The sequence below is a fragment of the Centruroides vittatus genome, unplaced genomic scaffold (genome assembly GCF_030686945.1).
Source record: "Centruroides vittatus isolate TY-2023 unplaced genomic scaffold, ASM3068694v2 scaffold_418, whole genome shotgun sequence".
Classification (NCBI taxonomy): domain Eukaryota; kingdom Metazoa; phylum Arthropoda; class Arachnida; order Scorpiones; family Buthidae; genus Centruroides; species Centruroides vittatus.
Window position 1 is genome coordinate 283,173 of NW_027122707.1, and position 11,392 is coordinate 294,564.

An 11,392-nucleotide genomic window follows, 5' to 3' on the forward strand; every position below is an offset into this window, starting at 1 on the left:
TCTAAGCATTGTTGAAGAAAACAAATTAACGGCACATCTTTGTATCAGACAATAGCATCTGTACGTTACTATTTTAAATATAAATAAGTTATTCGATAATATAACTCTGTGTATTCCTCTTGCTTTCGCCATATTTGGATTCCACATTTAAAACACATATTTTAAGAGTGGCAAAGCAATCTCAATAGTGCGAAGGAGCATACAGACTGACACTTTATGCAGTCGTTCAAATAGAGCTATAGATCCGAAAGGAGATTGTCTTTTCGGGGTTTGGAGCTATCGGGTAAAGAATTGGCCTACGTGTGATGAGAGAAAATTTAAAAAAGCATCTGGCAATGAATTGTCTGTACACTTACCAATGAATTATAACTCTGGCTTGGGGCGAGAAAAGTCCGCCTTGAATTATACAAAGAAGGGAAAATGTGTAGCTATAATGGCGACTTCTTACCCAGGAAATTATTGTTTTAAAATGTCTCCGTTTAAAATGTCTCAGATAAATGAGAAGAAGGCTGTTAGGAAAGCCTCTCTCTTGCAAGAAATAGTCTTATCTTTATTGTATCTTTATTTCTATTTTTCAATTATTTTTGTAAGATTCACTGTATTTACGTTTATGCGATTTGTAATTTTCTTCGCTAAAAAAGACCTAACAGAACTGATTCTGCAATCAATTCTTCTTTTTAATTACAACACCTCTAATCAGAATACTTTTTAATCAGATATTTACGTATAGTTAAGTAGATTGAAACATCCGAACAATGACTCTTAATGAGAAAATACAAGTCACGGTTGTTCAGAGTTTCCTATAACTTTCTATTTTCTTTTTTAAAACAGAAGTTCCTTAGAAAATGAGTACTGTTTACAGGTAAGTAGTCATTATTAAAGGTTTGACACCATATTTATATATTAATATTGTGAGGACCCTCATGAGGTTTAGTCGCTGCTCCGATGTCGTAAGCGGTGAATCGATCGACACTATTTTTCTCAAAGAAGTCTGTCGCCCAGGGTGACAAGTTGTGTATAGGTGGCTGAAACTGAGCCATTACTACGTTTATATTATAGTAAACGGTTTGCTAAAAAGTAAACAAATGCTTACAACAATTTCGCAAATTTTCCTTTTAAGAACTAACTATAATCAACGAGATTGGATTTTATTGGAGTCTTTGTAGAATCCGAGGTCCATTATAGAAATTCACTGATTTATAGCTCAACTTCCGGTAGAAATTGTTCCTTTTCGAGTTGAAGGGATGTCCGATTAGTTATATGAAGTTTTCTTCGGCGATGACCTTCCGTTGTTTGAACGCAGTGAGCCGACACCAGGGACGTTCAGTCACTTCAATCGGGAGAAAATTCAAATAAACGACAGCGAACAGATATGGTTGTTTCTTCTGTCAGGCGATTTCCTACCGCCTGAAATCGTTTGCAACGCACAAACGGTTTCCTTCTTCATTTTCTTGATTCAACGCATATGTGATAATCACAGGAAACAATAAGCCTGAAACGTCGATTGAGAAAGCCTTCTTGGCAGACTGAGATTCTGGTGTCGGTGAGTTCTCAAGTGATAGTTCTTTATTGGATTTGTTACCGGTTGAGTGTATAGTAACTTTGATATCGTCAGATAAATGGAAACTAGTTCAGCTGTCCTGAAAGTTTTTCTAGATTGGTAGGTGTATCTATACAAAAAGCATGCCGTAGAGCAGGATGTTTATCATATCTTTCGTCAACTGCAGAGCGTGTATGCCTGTGTTTCTGCTTCGTCTTCTCAACCGACACCACCTAGAACTTTTTCCACCTCATCTAATACATGCTAATCAAGCACTTCATCGAGATTAACAGTGCCCGGCATCCACCTCGAGTTACAGAGGAAATCATACAAGGCCGGAATTAGAGACATTTGCTAGTTATTTCAGAAGATTATTGTTTCATTTTTACTGTTTATAATAAACGGGTTAAAAATGTATTAGAAAAATTTCTATCAAGTCAGGTAGAGAAAATAATTGTTGTGTGTATCTATCTCATTACTTTATCATTTGGAATTTTGAGCGCGCATTCCATTGCACACCGAATGAACTATGAACACTTTTTATTATACATTTAAATAAGTATAATAAAATATTCAGCAACAAGTTTCGTAACTTTCCCGGTCATTAGGAGATGTTATTTAAAAAATAACTTTTATATTATTAATCATACTGTTAATTAATAAATAAATTATGTGTGGCCACATCTGTTAGGATATTTTAAAATAAAAATTTCTAAAGTTATTAATTGTTTTAAAATGGCAAAAGAAGTTAAGTTTGTGGGTTCACCGGGAGATTGACGGCGTCGTATCTCCTTTTTCCGGCTAACAGGTCGGTGAGACCTGCCCACGGTCAAAATGGCGGTTTGGGTTTGTTACGCGTTACGCGTTACGCGAGTAAAGAAAGGGGATGGATGCGACGATAGAGCGACAGCGATACTCGAATAAATGACATCAATGGAATAAATAACAATTTATTAATAACTAAACCTTGCATCTACAGTAATAGATGGTATACATCACTTCGCCTATTTCTATGGTACCCGTAGAAAGAGTTCACAAGGATTGGGGGATCATACCTCGTCTTTTGAGTGGATGGGTCCTCGTATGAAATTCGGAAGACTATTCTCGGCTTGGTCTTCGTCTCCGGCGTTTGCTTCCTTCGGGACGGACACTGCGTAAGCAGCCTCGTTCCCTCTCTGTTCCCCCTTTTATCTTCTTGGTCACGTTACTCTTCTTTGCCAACCACCACAATTTGGATTTAGTTCCTTATGATTCAGTTCTGACTCCGTGGGAAACATACAATAAAACATTTTTATTGCTAGATTTCGGTTCCGGCAGGTTCGAATTTTCACAATTTTAACGATAGAAACGAGTTTCATATAAAGTTGTAAATGTTTGTGAAAATTCGAGAGGAGAAACCCAACAGGTGGAAAGGAAAAGTGTGAAGCGTCCAGGGCCAGCGATCCTTGTATAATAAGCGGCGATGACCCTCTCGTGCCGGATATAATCCCGTGAAGGACAAAAAGCAAAAACCGCACACCGGGAGACCACAGGCTCAATCGGTAACTGCTATTACTTATCCCGATATTCGAAGCGAAGCTACCTTTGAATGTTATATAGGAGGAAGCCCGGCCATTGTGCAGATAGACACTGGAGCTAAGGTATCCCTCTTGTCTAAAGCCTTTGCCAAAACAATGAAGGAAAGGATACAAATCGACCACCATAAAGAGACCGATTTACGAAGCGCTACCGGTCATATCATTCAAACTTACGGTATTGCAAACCCTACCTTTAAAATCAGCGACCTGCAGTTCCCCTTCGCGTGTTGTCTAGTAGATATAGACGTTACATATCGTTGCGACGGCATTATTGGGAGAGATATGATTTCAGATAAGGGCTTTCTTATCAACTTAAAGAAAAGAGAATTGATTATACCCCCTGTTACGGTAGTAACGTTCTTAAACTCCACGATGTCCGGAGACGAATCGGGGGAAGAACTACCTGACGAAACGACAACGTGTAACCGAAAGGTCCAGGAAAGTCGGAATAAATCGAGGGAAAAGGTAACCACGGGTAACCACGGCTATAAGATCTAAAAAGGGATTACAAGGACAGGTAAACGGCGAAGAAGGAAAGGAGGTAGTTTTAATAGAACCGTGCCGACTTCCCCCTATGACGAATAATATCGTAAGCGCGACCATTCGAGGACGTCGCCTTCCTGGTAATAAAATGGAAGTTATTGAGACACTTCCCCTTGCCCAGTAAGGAATATTCGAAGCCGATGTATTGGTCACACCTAACAAAAAGGGACAAGTACCTATCCGTCTTTGTAATTAGACCCACCAAACGATAACTTTAAAGAAAGGAGAAAAAGTAGGCATGTATTTCGAGGCAGTCCAAAAAACAGACCTGGTCGGGACGATCCGAGAAGGAGAAACAGCACAATTATCAATAGCCGAATTTAATCAATTATTTGACTGGACTGATATCCCGGAAGACGAACACAAAGAGCTTTTAGCCTTATTATATAAATATCGACACGTTTTCGCCGTAAATGATTATGATTTGGGGTATTGCGATATTGTGCAACATAAAATTGATACCGGCGATGCGGCGCCCGTGTACTCCCCCCCTCCCTTATCGAATTTCATATGCGCAACGGCAGCAATTAAATGAAATAATCGATGGACTTTTAGCGAATAACATCATTGAACATTCTACATCACCCTGGAGTTCAGCAGCGCTTCTCGTTAAGAAAAAAACTGGGTGGATTAAGATTAGTGATAGATTACCGCAAATTAAACAAAATCACCAAAGTAGATCCATATCCACTGCCTTTAGTGCAGGAATCCCTCAGCTTGATGGGCCAAGCGAAATATTTCTCCACAATAAACACAGTCTCGGGATTTTGGCAATTGAGTGTATGTGATAAGGAGAAAACAGCCTTCTCCACACCTGATGGGCACTATCAATGGAACAGGTGTCCCATGGGGCTCCGTAACTCACCTGCAGCCTTTGAAAGGACCATGGACTTCGTCCTGCATGGTCTGAAGGGAAAGACATGCCTCGTCTACATGGACGACATCTTGACTTTCAGTCCCGACTTCCCTACTCACTTCAAACGCTTGGAACAAATATTCCAACGATTAGGCGAAGCCGGAATTAAGCTAAAACCAAAAAAATGTCATTTCCTGCAGAGGCAGATAAAATTTTTAGGCCATGAAATTTCCGAACAGGGTATAAAACCAGATAGCGATAAGGTAAAGTGCGTCTTAGACTTTCCTAGACCCGAAAATGAGCGAGAAATTCGATCCTTTTTGGGATAAACTGGTTATTATCGTAGACATGTGGACCAGTATGCAAAAATCGCCAAACCCTTAACGGATTTATTGAAGAAAAATACCTCTTTCGAATGGGGCCCGACTCAACAGGAAAGTTTCGAGACTCTAAAGCAAATTCTAACCTCGACTCCATTATTAAAATCACCAGATTTTTCGAAGCCTTTTATCCTTGCTACGGATGCTTCGAATGTTGCTTTAGGAGCCATATTATCTCAAGAGGAAAATGGCGCAGAGAAACCGATTGCTTATGCAAGTCGATTACTAAGGAAACCCGAACTTAACTACAGCACGACTGAGAAGGAGTGTTTAGCTACTGTTTGGGCTGTAAGATATTTTAAACCTTACTTATATGGGCGAAAATTTACGATACTCACGGATCATCGACCTCTGCGTTGGTTACTCGACTGTAAGGACTCAACTACAAATTCGCGACTATCACGATGGATTATCTTCCTCCAAGAATTCGATTTTGACGTGGTTTACAAAGCAGGAGAGTCTCATAAAAATGCAGATGATCTTAGTCGCATTCCTATTCGTCAAATCCAGGAGGTAGACCCTATATTTTCCCTGACGTAGATAGCAAAGGCGCAACAAGGCGATATTCGTTGGAAATTCCTCATCCAACAATTGCAAGACAGAGCAACCTCAGGAAGTTGGAACGGCCTTAATTTGGACGAATTCTATCTCAATGAAGAAGACGCCCTATGCCACAAAGGTACCAATAAAGGACACTCCGACTGGTGGGAACAAATTGTTGTCCCAGCCACTCTTAAATATTATTTCCTATACTTACCATGATAATCCCATTGCTGGACATCTGGGAGAACTTAAGATGCGAACTAAAATAGCTAAGTCGTTTTATTGGCCAGAAATGACCAAGGAGATACGAAATTATTGCCGAAGTTGTCTAAGCTGCGCGAAACATCGTCAGCGCGGATGCCGAGCCCAAGACGAATTACAATTATTTGCTCCCCTTTCACAAGTCTTTGAACGTACCGCCATGGATATTGTAGGACCACTCCCGCGCACAACTACGGGGAATAAATATATCTTAGTATTCGTCGATCACTTTACCTGGTATGCTGAAGCTATTTCACTACCGGATGTTAGTAGTAAGACGATCGCGAAAGCCTTCGTTACCAATATTATATTACGTCACTCGACGCCGACGCACTTACTGACGGACCGAGCCCCGAATCTGATTTCGAAAATGTTTACCGAAGTATGCAAGCTCCTGAACATAAACAGGCTCCTCACCACCGCCTATCATCCTGCCAGTAATGGCGTTGTGGAAAGATTTAACAAAACATTAATTGATATTTTAGCACATTATGTAGCCAGAGATTAACACGATTGGAACGAGTGGATACCTTACGCTCTCTTCACGTACAACACCTTGGTTCACGGTTCTACAAATGAGAGCCCATTCTTTCATTTGTATGGTAGAGACCCTACCTATCCGTTTGATATAGTTACTAAGCCGGCAGAAGGGCGCTATGATAAAGATGACAATTTTGCCTCAGAATTGCAACAACGGATGAAATTAGCCCATCAAACGGCTCAACAAGTGGCTGAACAGGCCGCCGAAGCTCGACAAAACGACACCGGCAACAAAATAAGCCTCCCTGTTATAAGGTAGGAGACCGAGTTCTATTAAAGGAAGTCGTTATGCCACAAGGGTTAAAGCAGAAATTTGCACCGCGATGGTCTGGACCCTATCGAATTATCGAAGCTCTCGGTCCTGTAAACTTTAAAATTGAACACTTAGAAACCAAACGTAGAATGCAAGTCCACGCGGATCGAATCAAACCAACGACCGCCCGCGGAGAAGTCCACCTGCAACAAGCCCAAGGAAATGACCAACTCACAACCTTGACCGCAACCACCGAGCTTGATCAATCCTCGTATCTCGACCCGTGTGGACAAATTTATCTTAACCTCTATCCCTACTCAACCCCCTACGGGAGAAATAGTGGAAAGGGAAAGTGAAGAGGACATCGAGCGTGGGGACTCAGAGCGCGAACAATCGGAAACCGAGGAACAAGAAAGTATGCCTCCATACGCGCTACGCAGCCGTGGCCCGGTCCCCGAACAACCATGGGTGATGCCACGGCCAAGCCGAAATCGTAGTCGCATCCCGCGGTTCGTTTCGCCTGCGACAAGCCAACCGTCATCCCCTGAGCGCAGGGAATAGACTGAAAAAGGTTAGCAATAACATCTATTACTGGCCTTCATCTTTGCCTCTTCCGTAATATTTACTAGCTGCTTTAGTGCTGAAATATTCTTTATTGGCCCTATCTATATTATCTGATTAGTTACGCTCCATCGACGACAAACTCCGGCGGGCCGACCACAACTGCAAGATACTCGACCCGAAGAAATCCGTCTTCAAGAAAGGGAAACTAACCCGCTTCCGGGAAGTGACACACCCTTGCAGGAAGCACCCCAGAGCGATCCCACCCACCTTCACCAACGGGCCATTGTTGAAACCTATTGACACCACCATTTTTAGATCCTTTGTTCAACTTCTTTCGAAGTTTTTGTCCTTATTATAATCCATTATAATATATCACTATATATCATATTATAAAAATATATATCATATCATATCTTATATTACTTATCACATTTATTCGAATTTTATTTAACCATTTTAAGTAACGTTTTAAATTATACCAACGTATTAGCTTTTCCCAGTTAAACTTAAGTTAAGATTTTATTTTATGAGGGAGAGTAACCCCATTTATAATTTTGTAATGTGTACCTCGATCCGAGAACAAATAGACTTTTCATTTTAAATAACTGTTTGTAATTGACTTTTGTGAGTACCAATAGGACGACATCCTCGCCGTAACGGACTAAGACTATGACAACCCACCAAAGCTAATCACCGCACCGAAGTCCACGCACCGACTACACTACAACAGACTACATCAAGACACCACACACCGAAATCCTCCAGCCCTCAAGTTCCTGTTTAAAATCTATCTTCAGCGAACACGCCAACAAGGTAGCACCAGTCAACGAACTCCCATCAACAAGGGGACATAACGAACACTCAAGACCTTGAACTTTACTCTCGTACCCAAGTGACGAAAGGAAGCTACGTCTGCACCACGTGCCAGCTAAGAAACAACCTTACTTCCAGGAACACCGTTGTTGTTTACCAAACCCACCGTGGTTGGTTTAACATAACAACTTATTGTAACGCGCGCCCGATTAATCTTTGATTGTCGCGAAATCAATAAATTGTTAATGTCGCCAGGTAAATCGTGAAAAAATTCGCCATATAAATCATTGTCGCGACTAATTAACGTCGCCTGTAAGTCACCAATCAGGGAGAGACAGCGCGCTTAACATAGCCATCTTCCCCAGGAAAAACTCGAACCTGCCCTTCAGGGACAGCTTCGATTTTAGAAAGCCCAAGGTGGTGTGAAAATTCGAACCTGCCGGAACCAAGCCGTTAATAATAAAATTATTTTATTACTTGATTCCCACGGAGAAAATATGAATCAGGAGGAACAAGAGTCGAAAAACGCGGGTTGGTGAAACTGGAACTTGTGACCGAGAGAATAAAAGGGCAACGACAGCGAAAAGGGGGGTCGGTTACGTTTGTCTTTTAGACTGTGTGTGTGCGGACAAAATCGAGGGAACCACCTAAAATCAACGGAATATTGTCGACTACGAGGACCGACCCGGATCACGAGGTATGACCCGCATTTATGTAAAGTCTCCCTCCGCGAATCCAGGAAGAGGCGACCGTCGCGCACCCCTTCTGTAATTATCTTGCTAGCTTAAATAAATTTTTGTTGTTGTTATTATCCGTTGGCTATGTCTTTTATTCGGGTATCGTCACCGCCGCTCTATCGTCAGACCCATCCACTTCCTCCACTCGCCTAAAAACGCGTAACGCGTAACTCATCCGAACCGCCATCTTGACGTGGGCAGGTCGTACGACCGTAGCCCACGTCAAGATGGCGGTTCGGACCTGTTAGCCGACAAAAAAGAGAAACGAGACTTTGGCCGCCTCCCGGCACCCACATGTTAATAACGACTAAAATCATTTCCAATTCCAGTCAACATAATAAATCTTTTAAAACCCTTGAATTTAAAGGATGCGCAGGATTATTCTCCCCAATTTAGAATGTCTGGCTTTTGGCTTTTTGTGACTATCTATGTCGCCCTTCTCTTTTTCACATCCCATCTTTTCATCGTCATCTTCTCTATCGACATCTTTCCTCAGTCCTCTTCCTCTTACCGTCTGTGAATACTTTGTATCAGAACTTGCCTCGAAATAGAGACGACCCAGGGGACGTTGCTCATTGCTTCCATTGAAACTCCAAGACCATAGAAATTTTGTAAGCATCTTACGAATACCTATGTGGGTTTGTAATCGTTCAGTCTGAGTACATACGACCCCTGAACCTCTTCTGTCCTGAATTTAGCTCCCAAATCAGCACGTCACAAAAATACAGTAAGTTATTAACAGACTTTCGGGCCATATATATACAGACTATATATTCTAACATAAGACTAATATGTATTGCTGGTGTGAGGGCTGCCGTGGGTATAGGATATCGTTGTAATCGCTCTACCGCTTAATCTGCAATCCGTTGTAAAACAGATCTTCAATTGTCAAAAAAGATTGGCTTCCTAACGACGAGTGCGGAGAGACTTATGATAAGTGGTGTTATTGCGGAGACGTGCGATTGTAAAGGAATTTCGCCTATTTGTTCCGATTTTAGGAACGTCCCCTTTTCAAAATTTCAGTAATATGAATTTAAAATAATTTAGAGAAAGAAATTAGAATACAAAATTTATCAATTAACTGTTATAAATTTCACAACATGAGAAAGCAATGACGAGGGGATTCCTGCAATTCTGCAATTTGTTATTGTTTATACATATATACAGTGGTGATATTCGGCGGGTTCGCACAGGTTCGGCCGAACCCGTTGTTAGAATTTTCAGTTTCCCGAACCTTGTTAAACACACGGAACATTTCTCAGTGGGTTTGTTTTTTTTTAAATATATTAAAATATGCGTATTATACTCTGTAATACTACTAAACTAGGGCCTTATACCCTTGTCTGCACCGAGCATTTCAATCTAGATTGTGAGCAAGGTCAGGGAGCAATGTCTTGGTGCGATCTCTCTCGAGCGTTTCAATCGAGGTTTAATCGCGATCGATTCAAGAGTGTTCTTGAAAGTAGATCCAGTCATAAGAGAAATCCTAGAATGCCATGCGCGCGAGACAATATAAGATGGCTGTGGAACACGTGTCGGGCTATGGACAGCGAAAGAAAAAGTATAATGTATCTCGAGAGATGATGACATGTGCCTATTTCTAGAAGCGCCATATTGCGGTAAAGAATTTCTCTGCCTTAAAAAAAAAAAAAAAAAAAAAAGGTCGACAGCTCTAAAATACTATTGTTACCTGGCCTTCTCCCATGGCTCATTACGTTCTAAATACGCCACTGATTGTTAGATATATGGTTGCAAGAAAAGGTATTGTATTTATTTCTAGCCAAAACTTCCATTTCGTTTGTCGGTGATTGTCAGGGAAAAATTTTCTGCTAGCGAACCCCTTGTTAAATATTTCGAATATCACCACTGTATATATATATATACACACAGGTATAACTCGAGTTACGTCGTTTGTCAAAAAAGTATATGGAAAAATAAAATCAAATTTAAGTTATTTTATTAGACTTTACATCTGTCCGCCAGAAATATTCAAGTCGTAATATCACTAGAAAAGCGTTAAAAACACATTAAATTATATTAAAATATGTACATTTACAGTAAATGTTAATATAATCATCATAAATCCTAGAGAACGAAACACGAAAGCATCTGTGTTTCTGTGTTGTCCTCTTATTTAGCGGTCTTTAAGCGCTCATTATTGGCGTTTTCCACGGTAGTTCCAATGTCTACCATTTGGCATCGTTGTCGGCGCCACTCGATATTGGTAAATTTAATATAAATTAGTTTATTTTCTACTATCGCAAAATAATTTTAATAACTGACCTTAAAAAATAACCTTAAAACCTTAAAAAATTTAACCTTAAAAAATAATCTTATTTTATAATGCTTAGATAAACCACATTCACAAATAAAGAGTCAGCGATGTACTGTAAACACCACCAAATTATAAACACGTACAGTTACAAGTATGTACTGTACGTAGTACATGTATTCATAAATTTAAATAACTTTTTCTGTCCTATATTAAAAACTAAAATTTATTTGTTTGTAGGCTTAACCATATATTATTAAAAATGCATTTATAAGTAAAATACAGAACTGAGAATGGTAATATGTAGTTTAGCCTAGTGACAAGTAAATTCGACTTACGTCGCCTCTCCTGAAAGCAATTACCGACGTAAGGCGAGGTATATCTGTACATATATATACAATATATACATACGTATATATATAGATATATATATAATAACAAAAAATTATTATTATTATTTTTGCGGGGAGGAAATTGTAGCTTCACAATTTTATGAAATTTCACTGCGGTTTC